This window comes from Stomoxys calcitrans, chromosome 2 (genome assembly GCF_963082655.1).
Source record: "Stomoxys calcitrans chromosome 2, idStoCalc2.1, whole genome shotgun sequence".
Taxonomy (NCBI): domain Eukaryota; kingdom Metazoa; phylum Arthropoda; class Insecta; order Diptera; family Muscidae; genus Stomoxys; species Stomoxys calcitrans.
This window is the reverse complement of record NC_081553.1, coordinates 195,049,555-195,064,397: the sequence shown is the minus strand read 5'-3', so window position 1 is coordinate 195,064,397 and position 14,843 is coordinate 195,049,555. Positions and strand designations below refer to the sequence as shown.

Below are 14,843 nucleotides of genomic sequence, written 5' to 3'. Positions count from 1 at the left end.
GTTTGAGAACAAAAAACGGAATGTTTTTTCATATCGCATTGGCTTTAAATATCTATGAACCTATGATGTTGCAGTAAACAGCTTTAAATTCTGAAAAGAAGTAACAAGTGTCGTTGTTCATTCTACGAAGAGGGAATGGACCTGGCTACTAAATTATAGATGTAGCCAAATTTTAATAGAATCTATAATGGCAGAAACCCAAATTTTTGGGTGGTCTAGGTTAAAGTGGCAGCCATCAAACTCAGTTAGACATTTTCGTCCATTGTGCTACCCAGGGACATGATAAGTAAGATGCCTTCAAGTTCCTACTGTTGATTCATCCAAATCGCTTTAAAAAGCCCAACAACTTGCAAATGTTCGCATTCACTATATTAAACAAGTTCTCAAAGAAATGAGAAACTAAAGTGAAACTGCTTCTGACTGCCAGTGCGGGACGCACACAAGCAGTAGTTCTATAATATCTTCTTCGAGGTCCCTTCAGCTTCGCCAAAATTTGTTACTGGAAACCTTTAGTCTGTCAGCATGTTCTCCGATGAGACAGTGCCCTGTAATGACAAACACTATGGCTGAGAAGTCTGTTCTAGCCAGCGACAGCAAAGCGGTAGACCATGTCATGTCTTGGTTGGTTAGTTTAGGTTTAAGAGGCAGTCTGCCATTAGACTCACTTAGACGTTTTCATCCATTCTTACACCACAGAAAGAGAGAAAAGGAAGATGCCTTCTAGTTCCTACTCTTGATAGATCCAGATCGCTTTAGAAGGTCCAACATCTTGCAAATGTTCACATCCACTAAATCAGACAAGTTCTCAAAGAAATGGGAACCTAAAGTGAAACTCCTTCTATAGTCTCTTCTTCGAAGTCCCTACAGCTTTGATAAAAAATTGTTACTGACAACCTTCCTGCATGTTTCCGATCAGAAGGTGACCTGTCATGACAAACCCTATGGCTGAGAAGTCGTTCTAGCCAGCGAAAGCAAAACGGTAGACCTCTTGATGTCTGGATAAGGCCACATAATTTTGAAATGCTTACAAGCCCCCACTTTGTGACCATCTATCATTCGTTGTCTGATACTGAAGACTTAGCTTAAAAGTCGCTAGAGGTATACCAACAGATTCTACTTCTAGTTTTCGCTTGGAAAGTGTGAGGTGGTTCCTAGTCCCGCCAGGTTGACTACTCTACAATTCTCTCTGTGGCCCGGCACCCAGAATATGTGAATTTTTGGGGTTTTTTTTAATTTTTTTTTTTCGACTAAAAAAGGGTACCAAATCTACCCTTTCCTACGAAACAAGGTACAAAAACCACCTTTTTCTAAGTGTAATAAGTGTACTAAAATAACCCCTTTCTAAGAAAAACGGCACTAAAACTACCATTTCCTAAGAAAAAGGGTACTAAAACCACTGTTTTCTAAAAAAAAGAGCTCTAAAAGCACCCTTTGAAAAAGGGTACTAAAAGCACCCTTTCCTAAAAAAAAATTTACTAAAACCTGCCTTCTCGTAGAAAAAACTAACTAAAGCCAGCCTTCCCTTAGGGAAAGGGTATTAAAACCATGTCCCTTTATTGAAAGTGTACTAAAACCACCATTCCCATAGGAAAAGGGTGCTAAAAAAACCCTTCCCTTAAAGAAAGGGTACTAAAACCAACCTTCTCATAGAGAAAGGGTATTAAAACAGCACTTTCCTTACGGAAATGGTACTAAAAACGCCCTTCCCTTAAAGAAAGGGTATTAAAACCACCCTTCTCATAGATAAAGGGTACTAAAACAACACTTTCGTTACGGAAATGGTACTACAACCACCCTACCTTTAGGAAAAGAGTACTAAAAATCCCTTTCCTTAGGGAAAAGGTACTAAAACCACCCTTCTATTAGGGAAAGGGTACCCATCCCATAGAGAAAGGGGAAATATTACTAAAACCACCCTTCCCCTACGGAAAGGGTACAAAACCACCTTTCTCTTGGGGAAAGGGTACTATAGCCACGGTTCCCTTATAGAAAGCGTACCTATACCACTCTTCCCTTACGGAAATGGTACTAAAACCACCTTCTCTTAGGGCAAGGGTACTAACACTACCCTTCCATTAGGTAAAGGGAACCAAAACCACCCTTGCTTAGGGAAAGGGTACTAAAACTACACTTCCCTAAAATAAAGGGTACTAAAGCCACCCTTTCCTTAGAGAAAGGGTTTTTAAACCACCCTTCCCTTATAAAAAGTGTAGTTATACCACTCATCTGTTAGGGAATGGGTACTAAAACCACCCTTCCGTTAGGGAAAAGGTACTCAAACCACCCTCCCTTAAATAAAGGTTACTAAAACCACCCTTCCCTTAGAGAAAGGGTAATAAAACCATCCTTTCCTTACAAAAATGGTACTTAAACCACCCTTCCCATACGGAAAGGGTACTAAAACCCCATTCCTTTAGGAAAAGGGTACTAAAACAACATTTTCTTTAGGGACAGGGTACTTAAACCCCCTTTCTTTAGAAAAAGGGTACTAAAAACACCCTTCTCTTGGGGAAAAAAGTACTAAATCCACCCTTCATCTACTGAAGGGGTACTAAAACCATCCTTCCCGTAGGGAAGGGGTACTAAAAGCACCATTTCCTAAGGGAAAAGGGTACTTAAACCACCATTACCTTAGGGAAAGGATATTAAAACCACCACTCTTAGGGAAAGGGTTCTTTAACCCCCTTCCTTTAGGGAAAGGAAACTAAAACCTCCTTCCCTTGGGGAAAGGTACTAAAATAACCTTCCTTTAGGAAAAGGGCACTCAAAACACCCTTCAGTTAGAAAAAGAGTACTAAAATCACACTTCCATTAGGGAAAGGGTACTAAAACCAACCTCCCTTGGCAAAACGGTGTTAAAACCACCCCTCCTTTACGGAAAGAGTACTAAAACCATCCGCCACTTACGGAAAGATTAATAAAACCACAATTCCCTTAGGGAAAGAGTACTAAAACAACCATTCCCTTGGGAAAATGGTACTAAAACCAGCCTTTCCTTTAAGGAAAGGGTACGTGAATCACCCTTCTCTCAGGGAAAGGGTACTAAAACCACCCATCCCTTAGGAGAAGGATACTAAAACCACCTTCCCTTAGGAATAGGGTATTTAAACCACCCTTCTCTTATGGAAAGGGTATTAAAACCACCCTTCCCTTATGTAAAGGGTATTAAAAACACCCTTCCCTTTAGAGAAAGGGTACTAAAACCGCCCTTTTCTTACGGAAAGAGTACTAAAACCAACGTTCCTTTCATGAAAGGCTACTAAAACCACACTTCCCTTGAGGAAAGAGTACTTAAACCACATTCACTTAAGGAAAGGGTACTAAAATCCTCTTCCCTTAGGGAAAGGGTAATAAAACCACCATTATCTTAGGGAAAGGGTACTAACACTACCCTTCTAGCAGGGAAGTGGTACTAAAACGACAATTCCCTTAGGGAAAGAATACCAAAAGCACACATCCCTTAGAGAACGGGTTCTAGAACATCTTTCCCTTGGGGAAAGGGTACTAGAACCCACTTCCTTTAGGGAAAAGTTACATAACCTACCCCTCTTAGAGAAAGGGTTCTAAACCCCCACTTCCTTTAGGGAAAGTGTTCTTAAACCACCCTCTCTTAGCGAAAATGTACTAAAATCACCCTTCCCTTACTGAAAAGTTACTAAAATCAACCTTCCCTTAGGGACAGGGTACTAATACCACCATTCCCTTAAGAAAAGGGTACAAAAATCACCCTCCCCTTAGGAAAGGGTACCAAAACCACACCTCCCTTAAAAAAAAGGGTTCTAAAACCACTTTTTCCCTTAAGAAAAAGGTACAAAAACCAACTTTCCCTTAAGAAAAGTGTTCTAAATCCACCTTTTTCTTAAGAAAACAGTACTAAAACTACATTTTCCGGTAAAAAAGGGTGCTAAAACTACTAGCACCCTTTTCTTACTATAACCACCTTTCTCTTAAGAAAAGGGTACTTGAACTATACTTCTGTTAGTTTAAGTGTTCTAAAACTACCCTTCTCCAAGGGAAAGGGTACTAAAACTACCCCTCTCTTAGGAAAAGGGTACTAAAACTACCCTTCTCCTACGGAAAGGGTACTTAAACTACCCTTCTCTAGGAGAAAGGGTACTAAAACAACCCTTTCCTTAGGAAAAAACTACCTTTCCCTAAAGAAAAGGGTTCTAAAACCAACTTTTTCTTAAGAAAACAGTACTAAAGCCACCTTTTCCTTAAGAAAAGGGTACTAACACTACCCTTCTCTTGAGAAAAGGGTACTAAAGCCACCTTTTCCTTAAGAAAAGGGTACTAACACTACCCTTCTCTTGAGAAAAGGGTACTAAAACCACCTTTCACTTAAGATAACGGTACTTAAACTAACCTTCTCTTAGAAAAAGTGTACTAAAACTACACATCTATTAGGGAAAGTGTACTAAAACTACCATTCTCTTAGGGGAAGGGTACTAAAACCACCCTTCCGTTAAAAAAGGGTACTACAACCACCCTTCCGTTTAAAAAAAGGGTACTAAAACCACCCTTCTCTTAGGAAAAGGGTACTAAAACAGCACTTTCCTTACGGAAATGGTACTAATACCACCTTTCTCTTAGGAAAAGTTTACTAAAACCACCCTTCCCTTAGGAAAAAGGTTATAAAACCACCTTTCCGTTAGAAATAGGGTACTAAAACTACACTTGCCTTTGGGAAAGTGTTAAAGTGTTCTAAAACCGTTCTTTTCTTAGAAAAATTTTACTAAAACCACCCTCCCCTTAGGAAAAGGGTACTAAAACTAACCCTCTCTTAGAGAAAGGTTACTAAAACCACCCTTCCCTTAGTAAAAGAGTACTAAAACCAACCTCCCTTCGGAAAACGGTATTCAAATCCAAAATTCTGTAGCAAAAAAGGGCACGTTAACCATCCTTTCTGTATGGAATAGGGTACTAAAACCGTGCTTTAGGTATGGTTTAAGGTACTAAAACCACCAATGGACAAAGTACTAAAACCACACTTCCCTAAGGAAAGTGGTACTAAGACCACACTTCCCTAAGGGAAATGTTACCAAGTCCACACCTCGCAAAGGGAAATGTTACTAAGACCACCGTAGCGCAAAGGTTAGCATTTCCGCCTATGACGCTGAACGCCTGGGTTCGAATACTGGCGGAAACATTAGAAAATTATTCAGCGGTGGTTATCCCTTATTAATGCTGGCGACATTTGTGAGGTACCTTGTCATGTAAAAACTTCTCCCCAAAGAGATGTCGCTCTGCGGCATGCCGTTCGGACTCGGCTATTGAAAGGAGGTCCCATATCATTGAGCTGAAAACTTAAGCGGACACCACTCATTGATTTGTGAGAAGTTTGCCCCAGTTCCTTAAAGGAATGTACATGGGCAAATTTGAATTTTTACATTTCCTTATGCAAAATGATACTAAGACCATACTTCCCTATGGGAAATGTTTCAAAGACCACACATCTCTAAGGGAAATGGTACTAAGACCACCCGTCCCTAAGAGAAATGGTACTAAGATCACACTACCCTTAGGTAAATAGTACTAAGAATTTAGTTCCCTAAGGGAAATGGTACTTAGACCACCGTTCCTTTAAGGAAATGCTACTTAGAACACCCTTCCTTTTAGGAAATGGTACTAAAACCACCCTTCGCTAAAAGGGAGAGCTACGAAAACCAAACTTTCCTTAGGGAATTGGTACAAAAATCACTCTTCCCCTAGGGAAAGGATAAAAAAGCCACCCTTCTTGAAGAGAAAGGGTTTAAAGTCTAGTTGGGCCATAAGTTTTTTAGTTTATATACTATTTTGTTGAGTAAGATTACTAGTTATTAATATAGTTCACTAGTTCGTTCATTAGTTCTTTCAGTTTATTCTCTACTTCAGTTTCCTTGTTATTCTATTTTGAAGTTTTTTAATTGTTTCTTGTGCCTTGTCTTCTCGTATATTTCTTTCAACAGCAGCTATTTTAGTCTTTGGGTGTATCTGTCACTCATTCACCCTTCAAAGGAACTTTTAAATATATAACCCACAATGTCACTTGGTTATTTATGAAAAATGAAAAATGAAAAAAAGAAGGAACACAAACTCAAAACTTTTATCATTAAGAAGATCGCGGAAAGTGCAGCTGAAGCGTAAAACATTCACCATCTCGCCAACTCGTTATTATCCAACACTTGTTTCGTTTAATGACAATTTATCACTGCCTGACAGAAATCCGACGCGCAGCATAAAATGAATGTTGCTGCTGCAGCGTAATGCGTGCGTTTCTGAAGCGGCGTTTGTTTCGTTAGCGTCTCAGTATTTTTTGATTCTTTGCGTCACCAATGGAATATTGCGGAATAATAATAATAATCATAATAAAGGAGAGACAGCGTGATAGGAAGAAAAACAAAAAACAAAATACATTTTGCCTGATGACGACTAGTAATAAATCTTTGGGAATTTATTAAAGACAAAGACCAAACAATTTGTGGAGTGCGTGTGTGTGTGTGTGTGTGGATTTTTCTTTCACCGCCACCACCTATGTTCATACGCCTGTGTCCTGCGTCAAGCGCAGGAACTCACTGCCCAACAAGTGACAATAAAATGCATTGCAGGCGTAGAACATTATTCGTCAATAAATGAAGAAAAACTGCACAAATGTTGAAGAGAACTACAAAACTACAGCATAAAAACGTGACGAAGATACGCAAACCAAAAATATCAATCCACTGGTATGGCACCAAGGAAAAAAGCAAAACAGCGAGTGATAAAAAAACCGCGCCGCATTAAACAAGATTATATTAAACGCAAAGTGTTTTCTTTTTTCTTTTTTTCAAGGAGGAAAAGGAGTGTGCAAAGTGTGAGTTATGTTGGAGTGATAGAAAGGTCGTTAAAAATCCCCCATAGTAGAGGAACAAAGGAGACACATATCAATGAGTGCTGTATGGTTGAATGTTTAGCCTTTTGAGTAAGGTTTTCTAGCCAAGTTGAAATTCTTGGCTCCTCGCTCATACCTCTTCGAAGAGTAGTTTACCCAGCTGAGAATTTCACAAATGTGGCAAGCTCTACTACCCAGATCTCTCGTTCTAGCCATCCATTCGTGTTCGTAGTGTTAGAGACACAGACCTACCTTTTTCCCCGTTTTTGCATCCGTTCACGTTTTTCGCCCAGTCATGTAGTCTCGTTCTCTTGTAGAAAGTAGCCAGTGTATGGTCCAGTGTCCATTAGACACACATCACGTTTTTTCAGATTGTCAACGTTCGTCCCACATTACGGACAACTGCACTCACGCCATGTGTAGTAAAATCTTCATAAAAGTAGTAACCTATGTATGGCCCGATTTTCCGTAAACGCTGTGTATTTTCCCCATTCCTGTTCTACTCATCTTTCTGCGTTCACCCACGGTCACTTAGTGCTACATAAAAGTAGTAACCTATGTATGGCCCGATTTTCCGTAAACGCTGTGTATTTTCCCCATTCCTGTTCTATTCATCTGTCTGCGTTCACCCACGTTCACTTAGTGCTGGAGTGACGTCACAAGTAGTCACATGTCCAAATGTTTTATATTGTTTGTTACCTTTAAGGCACTGGAGTCAAGTCTTTCCTGAACCTTTTTCATCAGTCCTCGTTCGTTTCATTGCCGCGTAGTATTGAAGCTTCGACCATTCTACCGGACGGTCTCCTTTATCACATCACTCCACTTTCGAATGACCCTCTGTTGTGGGTTTTTTTTTGCTTCTGCTACGCACTTGTAATAAAAAGTGGGTATATGGCTGAATGGAAAACCAGATAAACCCACAATGTACAAATGAATGGAATAAATGCGAAAATTACAACTTTTGTTGTCAGCACAGCAAGCAACAAAAAAAAGAGTACGCGGAAATTGATAAAAAAAAAATACAAAATGCAAGAAATGAATTCACTATAAAATGCAAAAAACGAATGCGAATACACAATGTTGTATTCCAATCCAATTCAAGCTATGCCAAAGTTATAGCTGTTGAAGTTATTAGAAAAGTGCTGGTGGTTTTCCTAAAAGGTTATTAAATATGACTATATAGTTTTGGGAGAAGGGAAACTAGAAATTTTGTATTAAGAATTTTTTTTTTTTTAATTTTGTCTTTAGAGATAATTTCTTATAAATTTTGTCTTTAGAGAAAAAATTAGAAATTAGAAAAAAATTAAATTTGTTTAGAAAAAATTTCATGCGAAATTTAAAAAAAAAAAAATTTCGTGCGAAATTTTTTTAAAGAAAATTTCATGCGAAATTTTTTTAAAGAAAATTTCATGCGAAATTTTGTTAAAGAAAATTTCATGCGAAATTTTTTTAGAAAAAAATTCACGGGATATTTTTATTATTATAGAAAAAAATTTTATGAGATTTTTTTTTTTTAATTTCATTTGAGTTTTTTAGAAAAAATTTCATTTGATTTTTTAGGGAAAAATTCATGCGATTTTTTTTTGGAAAAATATCGTGCAAAATTTTTTTTAGAAATAAAAAAATTTCATGGAGAATTTAAAAAAAAAAAAAAATTATGCAAAAATTTAAGGAAATTTTTTAGAAAATAGGTAAATTTTTAAAAAATTTCAGGGAAATTTGTTTAGAAAAAATTTCATGGGAAATCTTTTTATATATTTTTCTTAAGAATTTTTTTTTTAGAAAAAACTTCATGCGATTTTTTTTAGAAAAAATTTCATGATGGGGAAAAAAATTCAAGGAATTTTTTTTAGAAAAAATTTCTTGAAGAATTTTTTTGAGATTCCATTGAGGATATTGTCCGGCTTAGACCGATGTTTAATGCTTTCTATTCAAAGAATAGTATAGCAAAACACATTTAAAAGTCAGCAAAAAGTAAATTTTAAAAAATAAAATGTCATCGAAAAATTTTATGGGAAATTGTTTTGGATAAAAATTCAAGGAAATTAAAGAAAAATTCAAGTGAAATTTTTTGGACAAAAATTTCGTTGGAAATTTTTAAAAAACCAATTCATGGCAAACATTTTTTTGAAAAAATTACTTCGTATATTTTTTTGGAAAAAGTGTCATTGAAAAATTTTTTTAGAAAAAATTCCATCCATAGGTTTTTTAGAAAGTTTAATTTTTTTAGTAAAAATTTCATGGAAGATTTTTCTGAAAAAATTTCATGGGAATTTTTTTTTAGAAAAATTTCATGGGAGATTTTTTTAGAAAAAATTTCACGAGAAATCGAAGAAATGGAAAACTGTTAGCAAACATTTCATGGAAATTTTTTTTTGAGAAAACTTCATGGGCAATTTTTTTAGAAAAAATTTCATGGGAAATTTTTTTAGATAAAATTTCATGGGAAATTTTTTTAGAAAAAATTTCACGAGAATCGAAAAAAATGGAAAACTGTTAGAAAAAATTTCGTGGCAAAATTTTTTAGAAAAACTATTTTGGGAGTTTTTTTAAGAAAATTTCATGGGAAACTTTTGTAGAAAAATTTTCATGAGTTTTTGTAGAAAAACTTTCATGAGAAATTTTTTTTTAGAAAAAATTTCATCAAAAAAATTTTTAAGAAAAAATATCATGGAAAATTGTTTTAGACAAAAAAATTCAAATAAAATTTTTAAGACCAAAATTTCTTTGGAATTTTTTTAGAAGAAAATTTCTTGGTAAACTTTAAAAAAAATGCTTCGTTAATTTTTTTGTAAAAAATTTTAGAATGTTTTTTAAAAAAATTTTAGAAACTTTTTTAAAAAATTTTAGAATTTTGTTTTTTAAAGTTTAGAAATTTTTTTTGGAAACTTTTCATTGTAGTTTGTCTTCGGAAAATAATGAGTTAAAATGTTTATTCAAATTCTTCTTAAGGAAAAACTTTTTAGAAATTTTTCTTGAAAAAAGAAAGTTTCCACAACTTTTCTTTGAAAAGAATTCCTTTAAAAAGAATTACTCTCCAAAAAATTTTCTTTAGAAAACACTAGCTGAATCGGGTCAACTAGATTCCTACTCTCAAATATCTTTTTTTATCCTCATATTTCCATGTTTTGTAAAAAAGTCCTGTTTGACTAAGCTTTTTTCGGTAGATGGACCCCCAGACGCTGAAAATCCGAAAAATAATATAATTTCCATGTTCTATTTTCTACAAAGATCTTTCATTTGAGCCCCATATTGCTATGATGATGTAAATATTTCCGATTTGGGAGTTGTATTTAAGGGTAGGCGGCCCCTTATACACTTGCCCCTACAATTGGAATTCAGATTTCTTTTCTTCTGTCAGAGCGGTCCTCCCAGGTACTTCACGCTGAAAATCCGAAAAATAATATAATTTCCGTGTTCCCCCCAGGTACTTCACCCCAAATTTTGATACGAAATTTTAGTTTACCATAAGAGTGCTTATAAAATTTCGCTTGAATCCCACCACTCATCTGCGAGATCATTAAAGAAATGGGCAAAACGTAACGCAGAGGTAAGCATCTTCGCCAATGACGCTAAACGCATGGCAATCCGGACAAGAACATCAGAACAAATTTTCGACCCTTTTCCCCTCCTAATGCTGGCGACATTTGTGAGGTACTTTGCCATGCATAGAAGCCATGTGAAACTTCCCCCAAAGAGGGAAATCTAAGTCAGGCATTCAGTCCTACTTTCAAAATCCCTAATTGTATTTCATACCGCGCCTCTAACTTGGTTCATGTCTGGTTTTGTGTCCCCACCTAAGTGCCGGTGTCTGTTACCCGCTAAAGCCGGGTAATGATATAGGAACTGCTCATCTAGTACCGTTATGATACCGAAAGCTATACTGAATTCCTTCTTACTTCCTTTCAATAATTGCCTTGTCTGTTCACGATCCGGATGTCCCCAGAGGATTTTCGTCGGTCCTACCAATAGTTTGACTGTTCACAGTGTTACATGAGCGTTCGTCGCCCACGCTCTTAACTCGGACTGAGTTGACCCGAAAGCCTTTGGATTAACAAATTCTATTGACTGCAGTCTTCTTGGCTTCACTCCGCTATGGCCTGGCACTCAAACGATGCGTGCCATCCTCGGAGAAGGCGTTAATCTCCTTCGAACTCGGCTATAAAAAGGAGGGCCCTTATCATTGAGCTTACATATGAATTGGTCAGCACTTATTTGCTCTTGTTCTTGTTCTCATGGGCAAATTTGCTTTTGCAAGGGTAAAGGGGAGAGTCCGCTCTCCCTCTGTGTGTCAAAAAAATAAGTACTCTATGTTAACCATGAGTCCTTTTACACCATCTGTGAACATTTCAAGAAAAACGGTTTCAATAAACTAAAACAAATTGTAAATTATATAAGAACTAGCTAAAAGCGGCGCTCCGATGTGCCTACATTAGCACCACACAAAAATATGTTTATAACTTACTACCATATGTATCCACCAATACAATTTGTTTTCCTACTTTCCTAATACCTTTTATTTGTACCCCATATAACTATGATTGCAAAATATTGCCCTTTGCGGGGAGGTTTTTGGGAGAAAGGGCTGCCCCTATCACTTGAACATAATTTTTAATACCATATTCGTAATCTACTCCTGAATACCTTTCATTTGAGTCGCATATTGTCATAATCGTTCAATATGCCTATTTCAGGGGGTTTTTGGGTTGGGCTGGTCCCCTTGGTACTTGGACCCAGTTTCTAATATCAAAATATTGCCCTTTGCGGGGAGGTTTTTGGAAGAAAGGGCTGCCCCTATCACTTGAGCATAATTTTTAATACCATATTCGTAATCTACTTCCGAATACCTTTCATTTGAGCCCCATATTGTCATGATCGTCCAAAAAATATAGTGGGACGTTTGGGGTCGGGGTGGTCCTCTTGATACTTGAACCCAGTTTCTAATATCAAATTCGTACTCTACGCCCTAATACCTGTCGTTTGTGTATCATATTGTTTCGATTAGTCCGTTTTTATTCAAGGGTGGTACATTTAGGTTAAGGGGGAGGGTCCGCTCCCCCTTCCGATATCAACAAATTATATAGTCTATTGCTTGTACCAGACCATTTTTGTAATCTTCTACCGAATACCTTTCATTTGAGCCCCATATTGTCATGATCGTCCAATATGCCTATTTGATGAGGGGTTTTTTTGGGATCGGGCGGCCACCTAGGTACCTAGTAGGTACCTAGGTATAAACAAACACAAATTCGTTTTTATACATACAGATTTCCTCAAAATTTTGTCGTAATAAAATATTTCAATGTCTTTCCCGTATACCCCTTTAGTACTCCAGCACTTTATTAGAATATCTATCTAGGACCTGGTATGTGGTCTCCTCCTTTTTTTTCGTTGTTTGTTTGCTGCAATGCGATAACAAATGAAAGACAATTTTCCAACTCGATTGGGGGGGAAACGACGCTTTGTGTGCCCGCACGACAACCATTCAGCACTAACTTGTCGCCCATGGGCCATCTGTTGCATGATGCAGCAACTACGGAAGCTTTTTGCCATTGCAAGAAGTTCAAGTGTTACTTAAATTGTTTGAATATGACAAACAAAAAACTCAGCCAAAGTACAAACTGCCAATCGAGTAATAAAGATCCAATTAATGGGTCTTGGAACATGGGAAAAATCTACGTTATTGCGGTTTGTCATTGCCACCATCAACACACCAAAGGAGAAAGAGAGATATGCAAAAACCAAACCCCCGACTATCTATGGGTTTTCAATTAAATACAACAGCTCCATACTTTCATTATTGATGGCCACTTTATTTTGCTAATCAAAATGGATTTTATGATAAAGAATAAATGACTTCAGAGAAATGTGGTTGACAGGAGGTGTTTTGTTTGTTGTTGTTTTTTTTTTTTTTTGTCATTAAATTGTAGTTTTGTTAATTAAGATCCCGTTTGTAGTGTTTTTTTTTTGTGGTAAAAGTGTTTATACTCTGGACTCTGGAACATTGCTCTTGATAAAACAAGTTACTGCGAAGAGCTTAAAGAAATGACTGGAAACTATTTATCATGGGTTAATAAAATTCCAAATAACTCTTTGCTTTGTCGATAGTGTTTCTCTAAGAAATTGGCGTTTGGGTGACACATATTGAAAACCTCTGTGCAGTGTTGCTATTCTTCTTTGGAAAAGAAGTCCCTTAAAAATATTTTTTTTTGGCTAACAAAAATATATTAAACAGTTATTGGCAAACAATTTTTTTCAAATTTGTTGGAAATATGGTGGGTGGGGGTATGGCGCACCCTCCCCCCTTACAACCATTTTCAAAAGCGCCAGATCTTGAAGATGTTTGCACAAATTTAAGCGAATTTTCGGATGTCTCCTTATGGCACCCAAAAAACGCGAAATTGGTATAAAATTTTAGAGTCAAATAACCTGGGGGGACGCCCCATTCCAAAACCCACCCAAACGGACATATGAAGCGATTGCTACAACATGGGTATCGAATGAAAGGTATTTAAGAGTAGAATAAGAACTTGGTATACAAATTTCACCCAAAGTTTCAATAAAAAAAAATTTACAAAATTTTCTATAAAAATAAATTTTACAAAATTTTCTATAAAAATAAATTTTGACAAAATTTTCTATAAAAAAATTTTTGACAAAATTTCTATAAAAATAAAATTTTGACAAAACTATCTTTAAAAAAGAAAATTTTGGCAAAATTTTCTATAAAAATCAAATTTTGACAAAATTTTCTATAAAAATAAAATTTTTACAAAATTTTTTATTAAAATAAAATTTTTACAAAATTTTTTATTAAAATAAAATTTTGACAAAATTTTTTATAAAAATGAAATTTTGACAAAATTTTTTATAAAAATCACATTTTGACAAAATTTTCTATAAAAATAAAATTTTGACAAAATATTCTATAAAAATAAAATTTTGACAAAATTTTCTATAAAAATAAAATTTTGACAAAATTTTCTATAAAAATAAAATTTTGACAAAATATTTAATAAAAATAAAATTTTGACAAAATTTTCTATAAAAATAAAATTTTGACAAAATTTTCTATAAAAATAAAATTTTGACAAAATTTTCTATAAAAATAAAATTTTGACAAAATTTTCTATAAAAATCAAATTTTGACAAAATTTTCTATAAAAATAAAATTTTGACAAAATTTTCTATAAAAATAAAATTTTGACAAAATTTTCTATAAAAATAAAATTTTGGCGAAATTTTCTACAAAAATGGAATTTTGACAAAATTTTCTATAAAAATGAAATTTTGACAAAATTTTTTATAAAAATCAAATTTAAAAATAAAATTTTGACAAAATTTTCTATAAAAATAAAATTTTGACAAAATTATCCTTAAAAAGAAAATTTTGGCCAAATTTTCTAAAAAAATAAAATTTTGACAAAATATGTATAAAAATAAAATTTTTACAAAATTTTCTATAAAAATAAAATTTTGACAAATTTTTCTATAGAAATTAAATTTTGACAAAATTTTCTATAAAAATAAAATTTGAGAAAATTTTCTATAAAAAAAATTTGAAAAAATTTTCTATAAAAATAAAATTTAGACAAAATTTTTTGGGGTGGGTTCGTCCCCTCACTTTAAATTGTAAAAACGCCAGATATCGGAGATGGGTTGTGCGGTATAAGCGAATTTTTTTGTGTTTTCTGTTAGTAACCTGAAACCAAAAATATGATATCCAAATTTCGGATGGGGTATCTAGGGGGGAAGCGCCACCCCCAAAACCACCAAATATATTTATAGACCAATCATGACAATATGGGACTCAAATGAAAGGTTTTTGAGAGTGGAAAACGAACCTGATATTCAGATATAGAGTCTAGAGTTTTTGGGCGGACATATTTACCGACCATGCCAATATGGGGCTCAAATAAAATGTATTTGGGAGTAGAGCATGAAATTGATATCCATTTTCAGAACCAAGTTTCTGGGAGTCCTCCCCTTCCCC

General features: G+C 35.0%; 1 protein-coding gene across 6 annotated transcripts in view; it reads left to right on the top strand.

Moving 5' to 3' along the window:
* LOC106086560 (heparan-sulfate 6-O-sulfotransferase 2) overlaps positions 1-14,843 on the top strand; it is a 425,451-nt gene that overhangs the window by 160,059 nt on the left and 250,549 nt on the right. The window lies entirely within an intron of this gene.